This window comes from Arachis hypogaea, chromosome 14 (assembly GCF_003086295.3).
Source record: "Arachis hypogaea cultivar Tifrunner chromosome 14, arahy.Tifrunner.gnm2.J5K5, whole genome shotgun sequence".
NCBI lineage: Eukaryota > Viridiplantae > Streptophyta > Magnoliopsida > Fabales > Fabaceae > Arachis > Arachis hypogaea.
This window is the reverse complement of record NC_092049.1, coordinates 104,926,603-104,949,425: the sequence shown is the minus strand read 5'-3', so window position 1 is coordinate 104,949,425 and position 22,823 is coordinate 104,926,603. Positions and strand designations below refer to the sequence as shown.

The window sequence follows — 22,823 nt, the reverse complement described above, 5'->3', positions numbered from 1 at the left end:
GTCAATACAAACGTGTTTAGTTTATTACGAAGTGATAATACATTTTTCACTATTGATGCTTGATCTATGCTACTCATGCCTTTGCTGGCATGCTAATAAACATCTTGCATCCAATACCTATAATGCCTTGCTATATTTCCATTGATGAACTGATCACATGGAATCGCGACCATATCTTCCGTTCACTATTTTCCTTACCTGGGCATTGATTATCACTCGTACTGCCCTCTTCCTTGCTCTAACCCTTGGACTTACAAGTTACTTTCTTTTTCCCTTTCAGGATGGCCACCAAGAAAGGTAAAGAGAAAGTGGCTACCAAACCACTGGCGAGGAAAGGAATAAAAAGAGCGCTAGCTGAGGAACCTTCGTCAACATCAGTCAAGCCATCAACAAAGCGAGTCAAGAGGATCATCAAGGTCAATGAATCTGAAAAAGCCTTTCCAGCAAAAGATACTGCGCAGTTCACTAACCGCTACTGTGAACAGATGTTCCCCATTCTGGCGGCAAGAAACTACAACACTGAGCACCTTCTTATCCTCCCTTCCAACATTGTTGATCTGGTAGAGCCCCGCATTGAAAAGAGACATTGGGATTTCTTACGGAAGCAGCCACGACAGGTCAATCTTTTATAGGTAGTCGAATTCTACTCCAACTTTCACATGCCAACTCTGCAGTCTGTCTATGTCCATCAGAAGCAGATCCCCATATCCGAAAGGGCCATTCAGCAGGCTTTAGATCTTCCCCCTGCTCCAGAAGGATTGAACGCATTTCAAGAAGCCTCTTTCAAGCGCCAGCGATACCAATTTGACTGGGACGACGTTTTCAGAATTATAGCGCTACCTGGCAGCTCATGGATCTATGGTTACCATCGATCCCGCCCTAAGAGCATATTGGCTTCAGCACTTACCTTTGAGGCTCGAGTGTGGGCACAGATTATGTCCCACTATGTCTTTCTGAGCACTCACGAGTCTTCCTTCACTGCGGACATGGCCGTAGTTATCTGGTGCATCCTTACAGACCAGCCTCTCAATTTACCAAGACACATCCGGTAAGCTATGGGACACGTACAGATTGCAGGCAACCTACCTTTTTCCACCTTGGTTTCAGATTTGGTCTCGGCAGCCGGAGTCTCCTATAGAGCTGGAGACACCAAGGCCTTGCTTTCTCGGGATGATCAATATGTTTCGAGTGGGAAGTACATCAGACCCATAGCAATCCCTATTAGCCGAACTAAAGACCCGGCCAGAGATATCTCTTCTCCTTCCATATCACAAGCACCTTCAACAAATCAGCTACTCCTTCAAATACTACAGAGGTTGGATCGCATGGAGTGCCGTAACAAGCGCCAATTCACATACCTGAAGGAGCTGATTGTTGGCAACCACCCACCCACAGAAGAACCAGATTCTCTGGACTCCACTTCAACTACCAGCACCGGGAGCCCTGACGCACCCGACTGTGGAGATGTTGTTACTAGCCCCCCTTTGTTCCTAACTGACGGCATTGAGGATGGTGCCAAGCTTTAAGTGTGGGGAGGTCGGTCAGTACCTGACTTCCGAAGGTAACTTTTCTTTCTCTTAGCACCAGTAGATAAATTTTCTTTTTGTTTAGATAGAATAAATTGCATAGTAATAAACATTTGCATACATGTTCTGCTTGGTTGAAAAATAATAAGTTCTTTTCAAAGTCCCTATTTTTGACAATTTCATTAATTCAAACCAAAATCCTTTGTTAAACTTGTTTGAAGACTGTAATTTGGAACATAGCTTAGAGTTAGAACACACAATCCGGTAAGATTTTGAGCCTAATTGTATGGTTGCATTATTTAACCATTATTTTTATTCTTGTGTGTTTTCTTTTCTCTATGATTGCAATCTATGTTTTGTTCCATTCTATATGTCCATTGTTTAATGTATGCATGCATATGTATGATTGAGGCCATCATTTGTTATTAGCTCACTATCCTAAATGGCCTACCATTCTAATTACCCTTGTTTGCCACTTTGAGCCTATATATCCCTTTTGTTCTTTATATTACCACATCACTAGCCTTAAGCGGAAAAACAAGTAATTACCCCAATTGAATCTTTGGTTAGCTTAAGATAGAGATTGTTAGTCAATTAAGTGTGGGAAAACTATGGGAACTTGGGTTAATAAGAATGTATGTTAATTGATAAATGTTAAAAGCCTGAATGCTACTCATGTGAAATTATGAAAACCAATTGCATTGATGCTATAATGCTTTAAAAAAAATGTATGTCTCAATTTAATTTTAGGGGAATGAAAGCACCCCAATGCTAAGTTTAATAAAAAGATCAATGCATTTGATGTGGAATAAAAGAACATTTAAATGCATGACTAGGTGCAACATACAAAGTGAGATTATGGGTATCTAGGCATGATTTTAGACGCATAGGGAATGTGTGTGTGTGTTAGGTGAGAACTTAGGATAATCAAGGATTCAATTTGAAAGCTCACTTGGCCATACATGTACCCTCACCCTTACCTAAGCCCCATTACAACCTTGAGAAAGACCTCATGATGCTTGCATGTTTGTATTAGATATTTGTTGATTGGTTAGATGAAGAGCAAGGTTTTAGAAAGCATGAATGGAGGAGACTAGAGTGGATTACCCTATACACCTGAGTGACTAGAGTGCATACACACTCCTAGTGAGGGTTCAAGCTTGACTCTATGTTCCCGGCTTTCATGAGTTGTCTCCTTACAAGTTTACTTATCTCTTATTGTATGATTTGAACTAGTGAAATTTGATCTTTGTTTGTCTTGGAGAACTTGTTTATTTTCTTAACCAAGTAGGCATAGACATTTCATCATATAGTTGCATTCATATGTATAGGTTGCATTGCATTGCATGAGTCCTATTGTCCCTATTCATTCTTTTTAATTTTCTTAAGCTTAGCATGAGGACATACTAATGTGTAAGTGTGGGGAGGTTGATAAACTGCTATTATACAGTTTATCTTGTGCTCAATTGAGTGATTTTTATCAAACTCTTCCTATATTTATCCATGTAATTAGCATGTTATACATTTGCCTTCCTAATCTAATACTATGATTGAAAACCTGCTTCCTAAGCCTTTAAAATTGTTAGATTATAATCCCCTCTATACCATTCGATGCCGTGATCTATGTGTTTAGTGTTTTCAGGCTTTATATGGCAAGAATGGCTTGGGGAATAGAAAGGAAGCTTGCAAAAATAGAAGGAACACAAAGAAACAAAGGAGCTGACCAGCGAGACATGACGCGCACGCATGGCCGACGCGTGCGCGTGATTTGGAGCATTCCATAGCGATGCGCATGCACACTTGACGCGCACGCGTGATTAGCGCAAAGGACAGCGACGCGTACGCGTGACTGACGCGTACGCGTGACAAGGAGTTTTTGCAAACGACGCGCACGCGTGACATACGTGACGTACAGCAGTTGCAGAAAATGCTAGGGGCAATTTCGGGCCAGTTTTAGATCCAGTTTTTGGCCCAGAAATACATATTAGAGCCAGGGGACAGTAGAGACTCAACACAGATTGACATATTGACACAATTCACTCATTTATTAGTTTAGTTTAGTTTTGAATCTTGGAGAGAGAATACTTCCTCCTTCTGGGTTCTTCATAGTTACATAGTCTTATGCTTTTGGATTGGATTTTTACAGAGTCACTACTCCCGCTGAAGACTTCATCATTCTAGTTTGTTTCCTTACTTGTTACTTACTCTTTTGTATTTTTAATCCTTATTCAGAGTTACAATTGGAAAGCTTTTATGACTTGATTAATGCAAGAATACCTTTTCCACTTAATTTTACTATTTATATTATTGCTTTCAATTCAGTTCCAATTATTATGTCTCTCTTTTATTCTTATTATGCGTTTATGAAAATAGCATTCATGTTATCCGAGTAGACTTTCAACTTGACTTGGGAGTTGATTAAGAGGAGACCCTTGAGTTGAAAATACTCAAATGTTAATTCTAATTGGGAGTTGTTGGCTGGCTCTCTAGTCTCTAACTCTAACCCCCCCCTTAGGAGTGGATTAGGACTTGAGGATAGAGTTGATTAGTCAGTTACTTGACTTTCCTTTATTCAGTAAGGGATAACTAAGTAGAACAACTATCTATTACTATTACACTTGGGAACATCCAACAAGGATAGAACTTCCGATTAATCTTCTCCCAGTCAAGGCTCTCTTTTATAATAGTTAATCAATCTCTCGTTAATTTTCCTAACTTTAATTCTATTCTCCAACTCCAAATTTCTCAGAAACTTCCTGATCAATAAAATAGCATTCTCTCTGCAACTCGTTGGGAGATGACCTGGGATTCATACTCCCAGTATTTTTATTCTAAAATTGTGACAACCTTTTCTAAATTGATAAGTGGATTTTTGTCGGTTAAGAACTGTACTTGCAACACCATTTTCATTATAATTTCTTAATCGACTAATTTCCACCACGTCACCCACCTCAAGTATGCTTATCTTGAGGATGATCAGAAGCTCCCAGTTATCATTGCAAGGGAACTCAGTTCCTAGCAGGAGGAGCAGTTGCTTAGTGTGCTAAGAAGACACAAGAAAGCAATTAGGTGGAGCTTGGCGGATATAGTAGGCATCAGCGCTAAAGTCTGTGAGCATCGGATATTTTTAGAAGAGGGAGCAAGGCATGTCCGTCAACCTCAAGGGAGGATGAACCCCACCATCTTAGAAGTTGTCAAGAAGGAAGTGACCAGACTACTGAAGGCAGACATCATCTACCCTATCTCAGATAGTGAATGGGTCAGCCTAGTACAAGTGGTGCCCAAGAAGTCTGGAATCACCACAGCAAAGAATGAGCAAAGAGAGCTCATAGCAACCAGAGTGCAGAACTCCTGGAGGGTATGCATTGATTACAGGTACCTCAACTACTCGCAAAGATCACTACCCATTGCCTTTCATTGATCAGATGCTTGATCGCCTGACAGGTAAATCGCACTACTGCTTCTTAGATGGTTACACCGGCTATTTTCAAATTCACATAGCTCCTGAAGATCAGGAGAAAGCTACTTTTACATGTCCCTTTGGAACGCATGCATACAAGAGGATGCCTTTTGGTTTATGTAATGCACCGGCTACGTTTCAAAGGTGCATGATGAGTATTTTCTCAGATTTTCTTGAGAACTGTATGAAAGTTTTCATGGATGATTTTAGTGTGTATGGTGATTCTTTCAACCTTTGCTTGGATAGTTTAGCTAGAGTATTAGACAGGTATGTTAGTTCAAACCTTGTATTAAATTTTGAAAAATGTCATTTTATGGTTAAACAAAGTATTGTTCTAGGACACATTATTTCTAATACTGGTATTTCTGTAGATCTAGCAAAGATAAATGTTATTTCTAGTTTACCTTACCCCTCCTCCGTGAGAAAAGTCCGTTCGTTCCTTGGTCATGCAGGTTTCTACCGGAGATTTATCAAGGACTTCAGTAAGGTAGCGCTGCCTTTATCCAGACTGCTGCAGAAGGATGTTGAATTCAAGCTACGTGAGGCTTACATGGAAGCGTTTGATAAGCTGAAGATCGCCTTGACTCAAGCTCCGATTGTGAGAGGACCAGACTGGAGCCAGCCTTTTGAGATTATGTGTGATGCCTCCAACCATACAGTAGGAGCGGCGCTGGCTCAGCACGAAGGTAAGGATCCTTTTGTAATTGCTTATGCTTCTAAGACCTTAGACGCAGCTCAGTCTAACTACACTACCACTGAAAAAGTGCTTCTGGCTATAGTTTTTGTTCTGGATAAATTCTGAGCCGACTTACTTGGTACTAAAGTGGTAGTGTACTCAAACCATGTAGCTCTAAAATATATATTAGCTAAAAAGGAGTCCAAACCAAGGTTAATACGTTGGATGTTGTTGCTGCAAGAATTTGATTTAGAAATTAAGGATACGAGTGGTTCCCAGAATTTAGTGGCGGACCACTTGAGTCGCCTAGAGCACATTAAGATTGACTCCACTCCTATCAATGATGCTTTTCCTGTTTTCCATTTGATAGCTTGCACGCAATATCTGAAGTAGTGCCTTGGTATGTCCCTGTAGCTAATTATCTAGTTAGTCATACATTCCCTCCTAATTTTACTAAGAATCAAAGGGACAAGCTGAAAAGCGAGTCCAAATATTATATATGGGATGACCCATATTTATGGAGGTATGGTACTGACCAGATAATTAGAAGGTGTGTGCCTCAATCAGAATTTCAGTCAATTTTAGAGGCCTGCCACTCCTCTGAGAGTGGTGGACATTTTGGCCCTCAAAGGATAGCTAGAAAAATTTTAGACTGTGGATTCTGGTGGCCCACTCTTTTTAAAGATGCTACTGCCTTTAGTAAATCTTGTTCCCCATGCCAAAGATTTGGTAATATATCCAATAGGGATGAGATGCCCCAATAGCTTATGCTGTTCTATGAAATTTTTTATGTTTGGGACATTGACTTCATGGGTCCGTTCCCAAACTCTAGCAGATTCTTATATATACTGTTAGCTGTAGATTATGTTTCTAAATGGGTGGAAACAATCTATACCCATACTGATGATGCTAATGTTGTTGTCTCCTTTGTTAGAAATCATATTATCTGTCGCTTTGGATCACCACGAGCAATCGTGAGTGATCAAGGCACCCACTTTTGTAACAAGAGATTAACAGGACTACTTAAGAAACATTGCATTGTCCACAAGGTAGCAACAGCTTACCATCCTCAGACCAATGGGCAAGCAGAGGTGTCTAACAGAGAGATAAAGCGTATTTTGGAGAAGATAGTCAAGCCTCATAGGAAGGACTGGAGCACACGGCTTGTTGATGCGATTTGGGCTTATCGGACGGCATACAAGACACCCATAGGAATGAGCCCCTTCCGCTTAGTGTACGGAAAGGCTTGTCACCTCCCAGTGGAGGTGGAACACGAGGCTTTCTGGGCTGTAAGAGAATGCAACATGGGATTTGAGAAGGCTGGAACTGAAAGGAAGCTGTAACTGGCAGAACTGGAGACCCTTCGACTCGAAGCATATGACAACTCCAGACTATACAAAGAGAAGGTGAAGGCTGTACATGACAAGCATATCAAGAGAAGAGAGTTCAGACCTGGGGAGCTAGTCCTCCTTTACAACTCAAGGCTGAGGCTCATGCCAAGCAAGCTGAGATCAAGGTGGGAGGGCCCCTACAGGGTAGAAAAGGCAGAGCCATACGGAGTCTTCCACCTGAGTCATCCTTCAAGTTCCAAATTCATCAAGGTCAATGGACATCGCTTAAAGCTGTATCATGGTGAGAAGATGAAGGTAACTAAAGAGCTAGAGGTCTTTCTCTTGGAGGACCCACTAACAGAAGCAGATTAAGCTTATGGACCGTCCACCTTAAGGACGTAAAAGCAAAGTGCTAGGTGGGAGACAACCCACCATGGTATGATCGTTTCTTCTCATTCTTAGTCTATTTTATTTTAATTTTCGTAGTAGTCATTCATAATTTCTGCATATTCATCTGCATTCTGCATAAAAAAAAAGGTGTTCAACGCACAAGGGTCGCTGACGCGTACGCATCATGCGTGGACTCGCAACACCAAGGAAGTAAACAGAGAGTTGGGCAGGAGTGGCACTAGAAGTGTGCTTTGCGCACCAGCAAGCCCACGCGAACGCGTACTTGACGCGTGCGTGTCACTTGTGTTGTTCGCCACCCACGCGTAAGCGTCTATGACGTAAATGAGTGTTTTACCCGAAAATTGTGCTGGCTTGAGTCTGGAATTGTGCTAGGAGCACAATCTTCCTCACGCGTACGCGTCCCTGACGCGTGCACTTCCTCTTCACTTTGTCCCCATCCACGCGTGCGCGTACCTGACGCGCACGTGTCGTCTGCCTTTTTAGCCCTCATGCGTATCAACCCGAGAGTTGTGCGTGTACGGGGCTACCTTCGCGCGATTCGCACAAACTGAGATCACGCGTACACGTCACAGACGCTTACGCGTCACGTGAACTTAATGTGACCCACGCGTACGCGTGCCGTACGCATACGCGTCGCATGCGACGCACAATTACAACAGCACGCCGCCCAGATTTCTTATCCTTTCTCCCCCAATCCTAATTTCTTTCTTCTCCTTCTTCTTCTTCTATCTTTTCTATCTTCTTTCTTCCTCTTCTCCTCTTACTTCTTTCCCACTCACATCCTCCATTACCTCTCTCTTTTCATCTTCTTCTCAAGGTTCTTTCTTCCTATCTTCTTTCTTTCTTTCTTACTATTTATCTATTCTTTTTGCATTCTTTTAATTGGTGTTAGAAATTTAAATGGGTGATTGTTTTCTTCTATATTTGCTTGTGGATATATTAGGGAGTTATTTGACAATTAATATTAATTTTTGGGTTGCATGCATGTTTGGATTTCATACTTTTCCTAACATATTTTACATGCATACCAAGTGTTTGTGAAAAGCCCGTATGGCATTGTGAATTCTTAATTATTCTATTCTTCTACTCTACTGCCTGTTTTTCACAAAACCCTTGCAATCTTTTATTGATTAAATTTAATTGTCTATACAAACGTGATTGTTAATTTGTTACATTTGATAACCAAATTAAGCTATTAATGCTTGATCTATGCTACTCATGCCTTTGCCGGCATGCTAATAAACATCTTGCATCTAATTGTCTTAATTTATCATGCTATATTTCCATTGATGTCCTAATTACATGGAATCGCGACCATGTGTTTATGACATTCTTCTTTACTTTGGCATTGATTATCACTTGTATTTTCCTCCTCCCGGTTCTAGCTATTTGATTTTATGTCCCTTTCTTTTCTCTCTTTTCAGGATGGCCACCAGGAAGGATACAGAGAAAGCCTCTAACAAGCCACTGGTGAGGAGAGGAACGAAAAGAGCACCAGCTGCGGAACCATCCTCAACATCAGTCAATCCATCCACAAAGCGGGTCAAGAGGATCATCAAGGTCGATGAAACCGAGAAAGCCTTTCCAGCAAGGGACACTGCGTGGTTCACTAACCACTACTGTGACCAGATGTTCCCCATCCTGGCTGAGCGGAACTACAACAATGAGCACCTACTCATCCTCCCTACCCACATTGTTGATTTTGTAGAGTCCCGCATTGAGCGCAGACAATGGGAATTCTTACGGAGGCAGCCATGGCAGGTCAACCTCTCATGGGTAGTTGAATTCTACTCCAATTTTCACATGCCAGTCCTGTAATCTGTTTATGTCCGTTAGAAGCAAGTCTCTATATCTGAAGGGGCCATTCAATGAGCTTTAGATCTCCCTCCTGCTCCAGAAGGATTGGACGCATACCAAGAAGCCTATTTCAAGCGCCAAACATACCAGTTTGAGTGGGACAACGTCCTCAGTGTTATAGCACAACCTGGCAGCAGATGGATCTATGGATACCATCGATCCCAACCTAAGGGCATATCGGCTTCAGCACTTACCTTGGAGGCTCGAGTGTGAGCACAAATCATGTCCTACTATGTCTTTCCGAGCATTCATGAGTCCTCCTTCACCACGGACATGGCTATTCTCATCTGGTGTATCCTTACAGACCAGCCTCTCAACTTACCGAGACACCTCCGGCAAGCCATGGGACACGTACAGATTGTGGACAACCTACCCTTTCCTACCTTGGTTTCAGATCTAGTCTCAGCAGCTGGCGTCTCCTACAGAGCTGGGGACACCAAGGCCATGATTCCGCGAGATGATCAGTATGTCCCCAACGGAAAGTACATCAGACCCCCAGCAGCTACTACCAGCCGGACTGCAGACCCGGCCAGAGATATTTCTTCCCCTTCCACATCACAAGCACCTTCAACAAATTAGCTGCTCCTTCAGATACTCCAGAGGTTGGACCGGCTAGACCGGCAGGCAAAGCGAATGAAGCGCCATAACAAGTGCCGATTTACATACCTCAAGGAGCTGATTGTTGGCAACAACCCACCTGAAGAAGAACCAGACACTCCGGACTCTATTTCACCTACCAGCACCGGGAGCCATGATGACCCCAACTGTGGAGATGCTGTTACCAGCCCCCGTTTGTTCCTAACTGATGGCACCGAGGACGGTGCCAAGCTTTAAGTGTGGGGAGGTCGGTCAGTACCTGACTTTCGAAGGTAACTGCTTTTTCTTAACACCAATAGGTTAGTTTTCTTTTGTTAGATAGGATAGATTGCATAGTAATAAGTGTTTGCATGTTTGTTATACTTGGTTGAAAAATAATAAGTTTCTTTTCAAGATCCTTTTTTTGAAAAATTTCACTAATTCAAATTAAAAATTCTATGTTAAACTTGTCTGAAGATTGTAATTTGGAATATGGTTTAAAGCTAGAACCACAACCCAGTGAGATTTTGAGCCTGATTGTATGGTTACATGATTTAACCATTATTTTTATTCTTGTGTGTTTTCTCTCCTCTACGATTGCAATCTATGGTTTGTTCCATTCTATATGTCCATTGTTTAATGTATTCATGCATATGTATGATTGAGGCCATCATTTGTTATTAGCTCACTATCCTAAATGGCCCACCATTCTAATTACCTTTGTTCACCACTTTGAGCCGTCTCTTTTCTCTTTTGTTCTTTATGTTACCACATCACCAGCCTTAAGCAGAAAAATAATGAACTACCCCAATTGAATATTTGGCTAGCTTAAGATAAGGATTGTGTGTCAAATTAAGTGTGGAAAACTATGGGAACTATGGTTAATAAGAATGTGTGTTGCTTGATTGATAAATATTAAGAATTTGAATGCTACTCATGTGAATAAATAAAAAACTATTGCATTGATGTTATAATGCTTTCAAAAAAAATCCAAATTTAGGGGAATGAAAGCACCCCAATGTTAAGTTCAATAAAAATATCAATGCATGTGAGATAAAATAGAAGAACATTTAAATACATGAGTATGTGAAAAACAAAAAAGTGAGACTACGGGTAGTTAGGCATGATTTTGGAAGCATAGGGAATGTGTGTGCGTTAGGTGAGAACTTAGGTTAATCAAGGATTTAATTCTTAGCTAACTTGGCCATACATGTATCCTCACCCTTACCTAAACCCCATTACAACCTTGAAAAAAGACCTCATGATGTTTGCATGTGTGCACTAAATATTTGTTGATTGGTTAGATGAAGAACAAATTTTAGAACGCATGAATAGAGAAGACTAGAGTGGATTACCCTATACAGTTGAGTGATTAGAGTGCATATACACTTCTAGTGAGGGTTCAATGCTTGACTCTATGTTTCCTGCTTTCATGAGCTATCTTCTTACAAGTTTACTTGTCTTTACTGTATGATTTGGATTAGTGGAATCTGATTTATATTTGTCTTGGAGAACTTGTTTATTTTCAACCAAGTAGATAGAAACATCTTAGCATATAGTTGCATTCATATATAGGTTGCATTTCATGAGTCTTACTTTTCCCTATTCATTCTTTTTGTCTCCTTGAGCTTAGCATGAGGACATACTAATGTTTAAGTGTGGGAAGATTGATAAACCACTATTTTATGGTTTATCTTGTACTCAATTGAGTGGTTTTTATCAAGTCTCTGCACACTTATTCATATAATTTGCATAGTTTTACAACTCCTTCCTAGTTTTGTTCTACAATTGAAAACTTACTTCCTAAGCCCTTAAATTGTGTGTTTTAATTCCCCTTTATACCATTCGATGCCGTGATCTGTGCATTAAGTGTTTTCAGGCTTTATAGGGTAAAAATGGCTTAGAGGATAGAGAGGAAGCTTGCATAAATGGAAGGAGCACAAGAATTAAAGGAGATAGCCAGCGAGGAGCGACGCGTGCACGTACCTGATGCGTGCGCGTGAATTGGAGTTTGCACGGCGATGCATGCGCGTGCCTGACGCGTACGCGTGACACACGAGGATGACCAGCGACGCGTACGCGTGACTGACGTGTACGCGTGACTGATGCGTACGCGTGACTAATGCGTACGCATGACATGCGCTACCTGCAGAAATTGCAGAAAATGCTAGGGGCAATTTTGGGCCGAGTTTGGACCCAGTTTTTGGCCTAAAAACACAGACTAGAGCCAGGGGACAAGCAGAGACTCAACACACAATTCACACATTCTCATTCGCATAGTTTTAGTTTTAGATTGGAATCTTAGAGAGAAATTACTACTTCCTCTAGGTTTTCCTCACATTCATAGATTTCTAGTTTTGATGCTTTTGATGCTTTTGCTTTGGATATTGAGAAAAGTTACTACCTCCGTTGAAGTTGCTATTCTAGTTTGTTTCCTTATTCTTTTACTCTTTTAATTGCCCATTAATCCTGTTCAGATAAGGATGTTGCATTTTGGAATTTATTAATGCAAAAGAATTACTTTTACCTTTAATTAATTTTCAGTTCCTATTTTATCTAATTTATCATGTCTTCTTCTTATAAGTTTGTGAATGTTGTACTCATGTCAACGGAGTAGACTCCCAACTTGACTTGGGGGTTGATTAAAAGGAGACCCTTGAGTTGGAATACTCAAGTGATTAGTTAAATTGGAAGTTGTTGGCTAACTCTCTAGGCACTAATGCTAACCCTTCCCAATAGAGAGGATTAGAACTTGTGAATAAGAGTTAGCTCAATCATTTGACTTTCCTTTATTTAGTAAGGGTTAACTAAGTGAAAACAACAACCTCTTGCTATTCCAGTTGGGAAAAATCCAACAAGGATAGAACTTTCAATTAATCTACCCCCGGTCAAGGCTTTTACTTTGAATATATAAATCGCTTTTAATTCACATTGCTTTAATTTACCATCATTAAATTTTCTGTTCCTCAACTCTCAAAAATTTCTTGAAAAACCCCTGACTAATAAAATAGCACTCTTTTGTCAACTCGTTGGGAGACGACCTGAGATTTCTACCCCCAGTATTTTTATTCTAAAATTGTGACAACCCTTTCTAAATTGATAAGCAAATTTTCGTCGGTTAGGAACTGTACTCGCAACGTTATTTCTATACTAATTTCTTAATCGGCTAACTTCTACCACGTCAACGGTCGAGTTGTCCGAGTTTGACCTCAAGTACGAAGCTCGGATGGCCATCAAGTCTCAATACCTGGCCGACTTCGTCGTAGTGTACACCGACACCCCTGAGACCCCCATTAATTGGAACCTCTATGCCGACGGCTCATAAAACAAAGCCGAAAGTGGAGCCGGCGTTATCCTGGAAAGTGATCAAGGGACACAGCTCGAACGCTCCTTAAGATTCAAGTTTCCCGCCTCAAATAACCAAGCCGAGTACGAGGCCCTACTGGCTGGTTTAAAGCTGGCTAGGGAAGTCGGAGCCCAAAAGCTTACCATCTTTAGCGATTCACAAGTAGTCACCTCGCAAATAGAAGGAAGTTACCTGGCAAAGGATCCCACTATGAAAAAATATCTAGACAAGACCAGAGAACAGCTCAAAAAATTCATGGGATATGAGATCCAGCATATACCTTGGGAACAAAACGCCCGAGCTGATGCACTTTCAAAGCTAGCCAGCACCAAACCAGGGGGCAATAATAGAAGCCTCATCCAAGAAACACTACAAAACCCGTAAACCTCGAAAGAGGAGAAGCTCCTAAACATATCAGGCCAGGACCAAAGGTGGATGACTCCCATAATTAACTACCTCAAGTCTGAAACACTCCCCACAGATAAAAAGGAAGCGAAAAGGCTCATACGAGAAGCACAGTACTACACCATAGTGGACGACGTCCTATACAGGATAGGATCTGAACACCTCTCCTAAAGTGCGTCCCGACTTCTGCCACAAAGGAAGTCCTAGAAGAAGTCCACGGCGGCATGTGCAGCAACCACCTCGGGGCACGAGCTCTATCCAAAAAGGTACTCCGAGCCGGCTTTTACTGGCCGACCTTGCAAAAGGAAGCAACAGAGTTCGTCAAAATATGCTCCCATACCAGAAGCACGCCAACTTTCATGTCACCCCACCCGAGGAGCTCATCTGCGTCACTTCACCCTGGCCATTCGCAAAGTGGGGGCTCGACCTCCTCAGACCGTTCCCCCAGGGATCAGGGCAAGTCAAGTTCCTCATTGTAGGGCTCAACTACTTTACAAAGTGGATCGAGGCAGAGCCATTGGCCACCGCCACCACCCAAAGAAGTCGGAAGTTCTTATACAGAAATATTGTCAAAAGGTTTGGGGTCCTGTGTTCCATCACCACGGACAATGGTACTCAGTTCACCGACACGGGCTTCAGGAACTTGGTAGTTGATCTAAAAATCAAGCACCAGTTCACCTCTGTAGAACACCCACAAGCCAACAGACAGGCGGAAGTAGCCAACAAAGTCATATTGGCCGGACTAAAACGTAGACTACAAGACGTAAAGGGAGCCTGGGCTGAAGAGCTCCCACAAGTCCTATGGACATACCGGACAACCCCACATTCCACCACCGGGGAATCACCCTTCCGACTTGCTTACAGAATGGAGGTAATGATTCCCGTAGAGGTAAAAAAAGGTCCCCTAAGGTGATCTTCTACAACGAGGATACCAACTCCCAAGCACAAAGGGAAGAGCTCAACCTATTTCCAGAGGTCCGAGAAAGAGTCTAGATTAGAAAGGAAGTACTAAAGCGTTGAATGGTTTCAAGGTATCACCGGAAAGTAATCCAGCGAAGCTTCACCACCAACGACCTCATCTTAATCTGAAATGACATCGGAGCAGGTCGGTCAGGAGAAAGGAAGCTAGCAGCTAACTGGAAAGGGCCATTGGTGCACGAAATTGTGATGTCCAGGCTCGAACAATCCCTGGCAACGTGAGCAACTTGGTATGCGTAATCGTGATTACACTTTAATTATGTAAAATTCATGGCTCTTTCTTTCCCTGGCAATGGCGCCAAGAACATGGTGCCAATACCATGGTTCACAACTTCGATACAACTAACCAGCAAGTGCACTGGGTCGTCCAAGTAATACCTTACGTGAGTAAGGGTCGAATCCCACGGAGATTGTTGGTATGAAGCAAGCTATGGTCACCTTGTAAATCTCAGTCAGGCAGATATAAAGTGATAATGGAGTTTTCGAATATGATATAATAAAATAGGGATAGAGATACTTATGTAATTCATTGATAGGAATTTCAGATAAGCGAATGGGGGTGCTTTCGTTCCTCTGAACCTCTGCTTTCCTGCTATATTCATCCAATCAATCTTACTCCTTTCCATGGCTGGCTTTAGGCAAGGGCATCACCGCTGTCAGTGGCTACATCCCCTCCTCTCAGTGAAAGATATGCTCACATGCTCTGTCACAGCACGGCCATTCATCTGTCGGTTCTTGATCATGCTGGAATAGGATTCACCCTCCTTTTGCGTCTGTCACTAACGCCCAGCACTTGCGAGTTTGAAGCTCGTCACAGTCATTCAATCATTGAATCCTACTCGGAATACCACAGACAAGGTTTAGACTTTCCGGATTCTCTTGAATGCCACCATCATTCTAGCTTACGCCATGAAGATTCTGATTAAGAGATCTAAGAGATATTCATTCTAGCTTATTTCATGTAGAACAGAAGTGTTTGTCAGGCACGTGTTCATAAGGGAGAAGGATGATGAGCGTCACACATAATCATCACCTTCATCACGTTCTTGGGTGCGAATGGGTATCTTAGAAGCGAAATAAGATGAATTGAATAGAAAACAGAAGTACTTTGCATTAATCTTTGAGGAACAGCAGAGCTCCACACCTTAATCTATGGAGTGTAGAAACTCTACCGTTGAAAATACATAAGTGAAAGGTCCAGGCATGGCCGAGATGGCCAGCCCCCTAAAACGTGATCACAGGATCAGAATACAATCCAGGATGACTAATACAATAGTAAAGGGTCCTATTTATAATAAACTAGCTACTAGGGTTTACATAAGTAAGTAATTGATGCATAAATCCACTTTCTGGGCCCACTTGGTGTGTGTTTGGGCTAAGCTTGAGTGTTGCACGTGTATAGGTCTTTCTTGGAGTTGAACGCCAGCTTTTGTGCCAGTTTGGGCGTTCAACTCTGGTTTTGGCTCCTTTTCTGGCGCTGGACGCCAGATTTGGGTAGAAAGCTGGCGTTGAACGCCAGTTTACGTCATCTATTCTTGGCCAAAGTATGGACTATTATCCATTTCTGGAAAGCCCTGGATGTCTACTTTCCAACGCAATTGGAAGCGCGCCATTTCGAGTTCTGTAGCTCCATAAAATCCACTTTGAGTGCAGGGAGGTCAGAATCCAACAGCATCAGCAGTCCTTCTTCAACCTCTGAATCTGATTTTTGCTCAAGTCCCTCAATTTCAGCCAGAAAATACCTGAAATCATAGAAAAACACACAAACTCATAGTAAAGTCCAGAAATGTGAATTTAACATAAAAACTAATGAAAACATCCCTAAAAGTAACTAGATCCTACTAAAAACATACTAAAAACAATGCCAAAAAGCGTATAAATTATCCGCTCATCACAACACCAAACTTAAATTGTTGCTTGTCCCCAAGCAACTGAAAATCAAATAGGATAAAAAGAAGAGAATATACTATAAATTCCAAACTATCAATGACACATAGCTTCAATCATATGAGCGGGACTTATAGCTTTTTGCCTCTTGAATAGTTTTGGCATCTCACTTTATCCATGGAGGTTCAGAATGATTGGCATCTATAGGAACTTCAGATTTTGAATAGTGTTATTGACTCTCCTAGTTCAGTATGATGATTCTTGAACACAGCTTTTTTATGAGTCTTGGCCGTGGCCCTAAGCACTTTGTTTTCCAGTATTACCACTAGATACATAAATGCCACAGACACATAATTGGGTGAACCTTTTCAGATTGTGACTCAGCTTTGCTAAAGTCCCCAATTAGAGATGTCCAGGGTTCTTAAGCACACTCTTTTTTTTTTTTTTTGCTTTGGACCTTGACTTTAACCGCTCAGTCTCAAGTTTTCACTTGACACCTACACGCCACAAGCACATGGTTAGGGACAGCTTGGTTTAGCCGCTTAGACCAGGATTTTATTCCTTTAGGCCCTCCTATCCACTGATGCTCAAAGACTTGGGATCCTTTTTATTTTCCCTTGCCTTTTGGTTTTAAGGGTTATTGGCTTTTTGCTCTTGCCTCTTGGTTTTAAGAGCTTTTGGCTTTTTCTGCTTGCTTTTTTTTTCTTTCTATTTTTTTTTCGCCTATATTTTTTTTTTCTGCAAGCTTTGTTCTTTGCTGCTTTTTCTTGCTTCAAGAATCATTTTTATGATTTTTCAGATTATCAAATAACATGTCTCCTAGTCATCATTCTTTTAAGAGCTAACATATTTAACATCCTTAAACAACAACTTCAAAAGACATATGCACTGTTCAAGCATACATTCAGAAAACAAGAAGCATTGTCACCACATCAATATAATTAAACTAAGTTCAAGGATAAATTCGAAACTCATGTACTTCTTGTTCTTTTGGATTAAAACATTTTTCATTTAAGAGAGGTGATGGATTCATAGGACATTTATAACTTTAAGACATAGTTACTACTACTAATGATCATGTAATGAAGACACAAACATAGATAAGCACATAACATAGAAACGAAAAATAGAAGAAATAAGAACAAGGAATGAATCCAACTTAGTGATGGTGGCGTTTCCTTCTTGAGGAACCAATGATGTCCTTGAGCTCTTCTATGTCTCTTCCTTGTCTTTGTTGCTCCTCCCTCATTGCTTTTTGATCTTCTCTTATTTCATGAAGCATGATGGAGTGCTCTTGATGTTCCACCCTTAGTTGTCCCATATTGGAACTCAATTCTTCTAGGGAGGTGTTGATGTGCTCCCAATAGTTTTGTGGAGGAAAGTGCATTTGAGGCATCTCCGGGATCTCATGGTGATGAGCTTCTTGCGCCTCTTGAGCTCCATGAATGGGCTCTCTTACTTGCTCCATCTTTTTCTTAGTGATGGGCTTGTCCTCTTTAATGAGGATATCTCCCTCTATGTCAATCCCAGCTGAATTGCATAGGTGGCAAATGAGGTGAGGAAAGGCTAGCCTTGCCATGGTGGAGGACTTGTCAGCCACCTTGTAGAGTTCTTGAGGTATAATCTCATGAACTTCCACCTCTTCTCCAATCATGATGCTATGGATCATGATGGCCCGGTCTATAGTAACTTCAGACCGGTTGCTAGTGGGAATGATTGAGCATTGAATGAACTCCAACCATCCTCTAGCTACAGGCTTGAGGTCCAATCTTTTTAGTTGAACCGGCTTGCCTTTGGAGTCAATCTTCCATTGAGCTCCTTCTACACATATGTCCATAAGGACTTGGTCCAACCTTTGATCAAAGTTGACTCTCCTTGCGTAGGGGCGTGCGTTCTCTTCCATGTTTGGCAAGTTGAACGCCAACCTCACATTTTCCGGACTAAAATCCAAGTATTTCCCCCGAACCATTGTAACATAGTTCTTTGGATCCGGGTTCTTACTTTGATCATGGTTCTTGGTGATCCATGCATTGGCATAGAACTCTTGAACCGTTAGGATGCCGACTTGTTGGATGGGATTTGTTAGAACTTCCCAACCTCTTCTTTGAATTTCATGTCGGATATCCGGATACTCATTTCTTTTGAGTTTAAAAGGGACCTCAGGGATCACCTTCTTCTTGGCCACAACATCATAGCAGTGGTCTTGATGGGCTTTGGAGATGAACCTTTCCATCTCCCATGACTCAGATGTGGAAGCTTTTGTCTTCCCTTTCCCCTTTCTAGAGGATTCTCCGGTCTTAGGTGCCATCAATGGTAATGGAAAAACAAAAAAGCTATGCTTTTACCACACCAAACTTAGAATATTGCTCGCCCTCGAGCAATAAACAAAAGAATAGAAGAAGAAGAAGAAATATGGAGAGGGAAAGGGAGATGTGGTTTCGGCCAAGAAGAGTGTAGAGGGGTGTGTTGTGTGAATTTGATGAAGAATGAGGGTCTTTATATAGGGAAGGGAGGGGGGTTAAGGTTCGGCCATATGGGTGGGTTTGGGTGGGAAATTGGTTTTGAATTTTGAAGGTAGGTGGAGTTTATGAGGTAGGTTTATGGGGAAGAGTGGATGGATGTGAGTGGTGAAGAGGTAATGGGGGAGAGAGTTTGAGGTGATTGGTGAAGGGTTTTTGGGGAAGAGTGTTTATGGGGTTGTGTGAAAGAGAGTGGTGAGAAGAAGTGAGTGGAGGTAGGTGGGGATCCTGTGGGGCCCACAGATCCTGTGGGGTCCACAGATCTTGAGGTGTTCAAGGATTTACATCCCTGCACCCATTAGGCATGTAAAAATGCCTTTGTACACAACTCTGGGCGTTCAGCGCCAGGTTGGTGGCCATTTTGGGCGTTCAACGCCCATTTGTGTGCCATTTCTGGCGTTCAGCGCCCAGAAGCTGCCCATTTTGGGCGTTCAGCGCCAGAACCATGCTCTGTTCTGGTGCTGAACGCCAGACAGATGCTCCTCTAGGGTGTGATTTTTCTTCTGCTGTTTTTGATTCCGTTTTTAATTTTTATATTTGTTTTGTGACTCCACATGATCATGAACCTACAAAGACATATAACTAAGGAAATTATAGTTAGATAAATAAAAATTGGGTTGCCTCCCAACAAGCGCTTCTTTAGTGTCAATAGCTTGACAGTGGGCTCTCATGGATCCTCACAGATGTGCAGAGCTTTGTTGAGACTCTCCAACACCAAACTTAGAGTTTGGATATGGGAGTTCAACACCAAACTTAGAGTTTGGTTGTGGCCTCCCAACACCAAACTTAGAGTTTGACTGTGGGGGCTCTGGTTGACTCTGCTTTGAGAGAAGCTTTTTCTGCTTCCTTTCCATGGTTGCAGAGGGAGATTCTTAAGTTTTAAACACAAGGGAGTCCTCATTCCATTGAAGGACTATTTTACCTCTGTCAACATCAATCACAGCTCTTACTGTGGCCAGGAAAGGTCTTCCTAGGATGATGGATTCATCCTCTTCCTTTCCAGTATCCAGGACTATGAAATCAGTAGGGATGTAAAGGCCTTCAACCTTTACTAACACGTCCTCTACTTGTCCATAAGCCTGTTTTCTTGAACTGTCTGCCATCTCTAATGAGATTTTAGCAGCTTGCACCCCATAGATTCCCAGTTTCTCTATTACAGAGAGGGGCATGAGGTTTATTCCTGAACCAAGGTCACACAGAGCCTTAAAGATCATGGTGCCTATGGTGCAGGGTATTATGAACTTTCCAGGATCCTGTCTCTTCTGAGGCAATGTCAGTTGATCCAGATCACTTAGTTCATTGATGAACAAGGGAGGTTCAACTTCCCAAGTATCAATGCCAAATAATTTGGCATTCAGCTTCATGATTGCACCAAGAAACTTGGCAGTTTGCTCTTCAGTAACATCCTCATTCTCTTCAGAAGAGGAATACTCATCAGAGCTCATGAAGGGCATAAGGAGGTTCAATGGAATCTCTATGGTCTCTAGATGAGCCTCAGAGTCCTTTGATTCCTCAGAGAGAAGCTCCTTATTGATCACTGGACGTCCCAGGAGGTCTTCCTCCTTGGGATTCACGTCCTCTCCTTCCCTTACAGGTTCGGCCATGGTGCTTATGTCAATGGCCTTGCACTCTCCTTTTGGGTTCTCTTCTGTATTGCTTGGGAGAGTACTAGGAGGAATTTCAGTGATCCTTTTACTCAGCTGGCCCACTTGTGCTTCCAGATTTCTAATGGAAGACCTTGTTTCATTCATGAAACTTACAGTGGCCTTAGATAGATCAGAGACTAGATTTGCTAAATTAGAATCATTTTGTTTAGAGTTCTCTGTCTGTTGCTGAGTTGATGATGGAAAAGGCTTGCTATTGCTAAACCTGTTTCTTCCACCATTATTAAAGCCTTGTTGGGGCTTTTGATCCTTCCATGAGAAATTTGGATGATTTCTCCATGTTGAGTTATAGGTGTTTCCATAAGGTTCACCTAAGTAATTTACCTCTGCTATTACAGGGTTCTCAGGATCATAAGCTTCTTCTTCAGAAGATGCCTCTTGAGTACTGTTGGATGCAGCTTGCATTCCATGCAGACTCTGAGAGATCATATTGACTTGCTGAGTCAATATTTTATTCTGAGCCAATATGGCATTCAGAGTATCAACCTCAAGAACTCCCTTCTTCATAGGCGTCCCATTACTCACAGGATTCCTTTCAGAAGTGTACATGAACTGGTTATTAGCAACCATGTCAATGAGTTCTTGAGCTTCTGCAGGCGTTTTCTTTAGGTGAATGGATCCACCTGCAAAAGTGTCCAGTGACATCTTTGATAGCTCAGATAAACCATCATAGAATATATCCAGGATGGTCCATTCTGAAAGCATGTCAGAAGGACACTTTTTGGTCAACTGTTTGTATCTTTCCCAAGCTTCATAGAGGGATTCACCTTCTTTCTGTCTGAAGGTTTGAACATCAGCTCTAAGCTTGCTCAGCTTTTGAGGAGGAAAGTACATGGCTAAGAAAGCCGTGACCAGCTTATCCCAAGAGTTCAGGCTGTCTTTGGGTTGAGAATCCAACCATAATCTAGCTTTGTCTCTTACAGCAAAAGGGAAAAGCATGAGCCTGTAGACTTCAGGATCTACTCCATTAGTCTTAACAGTATCACATATCTGCAAGAATTCAGTTAAGAACTGAAAAGGATCTTCAGATGGAAGTCCATGAAACTTGCAGTTCTGCTGCATCAGAGAAACTAATTGAGGTTTCAGCTCAAAGTTGTTTGCTCCAATGGCAGGAATGGAGATGCTTCTTCCATGTAAATTGGAATTAGGTGCAGTAAAGTCACCAAGCATCTTCCTTACATTATTATTATTTTCGGCTGCCATCTCCTCTTCCTGTTCAAAAATTTCTGAAAGGTTATTTCTGGATTGTTGTAATTTAGCTTCTCTTAATTTTCTTTTTAGAGTCCTTTTAGGTTCTGGATCTGCTTCCACAAGAATGTTCTTATCCTTGCTCCTGCTCATATGACAAAGAAGAGGGCACAGAAAAATAATAATAATAAAAGAGATCCTTTATACCACAGTATAGGGATCCCTTTGTGAGTGGGAGAAAAGAGGGGGAGACAAAGAATGTAATATAATGGAAGAAACACAACTGTGAGGATGGCAGAGATGTGAGATGAGATGTTAGGATATGAATGAATAAATAGAATAAGATGGGAGAGAGAGAATTTTTGAAAATATTTTTTAAAAAGAGTTAGTGATTTTCGAAAATGGTTTTTGAAAAATGTTAGTAATTTTCGAAAATTTTTAAAATCAAAAATAAAAATAAAAATAATTAGTTAATTAAAAAGAAATTTTTGAAAAAGAGGGAAGATATTTTCGAAAATTAGAGAGAGAGAGTTAGTTAGGTAGTTTTGAAAAGTTAAGAAACAAACAAAAGTTAGTTAGTTAGTTGAAACAAATTTTGAAAAGATAAGAAGTTAGGAAGTTGGAAAAGATATTTTGAAACCAACTTTTTGAAAAAGGTAAGAAAAGAAGATATTTTTGAAAAGATATGATAGAAATTAGTTTTTGAAAAAAAAAAGATTTGATTTTTAAAATCACAATTAATGACTTGATTCACAAGAAATCACAAGATATGATTCTAGAACTCAAAGTTTGAATCTTTCTTAACAAGCAAGTAACAAACTTCAAATTTTTGAATCAAAACATTAATTGATTAGGTTATTTTCGAAAATTTGGTATAAAAATAAGAGAAAGATTTTTGAAAAATATTTTTTGGAATTTTCGAAAATAACTAAGACTTTTGAAAAAGATTTGATTTTTGAAAAAGATTTTGAAAAAGATAAGATTTTCAAATTGAAAATT

General features: G+C 41.2%; 1 non-coding gene across 1 annotated transcript; it reads left to right on the top strand.

Annotated features, from left to right (window-relative positions):
• The first annotated feature begins 21,335 nt into the window (after positions 1-21,335).
• LOC112745479 (small nucleolar RNA R71) lies at positions 21,336-21,443 on the top strand. Its single transcript, XR_003173406.1, has one exon. It is a non-coding gene; the product is annotated as a small nucleolar RNA R71 (small nucleolar RNA).
• The last annotated feature ends 1,380 nt before the right edge of the window (positions 21,444-22,823 follow it).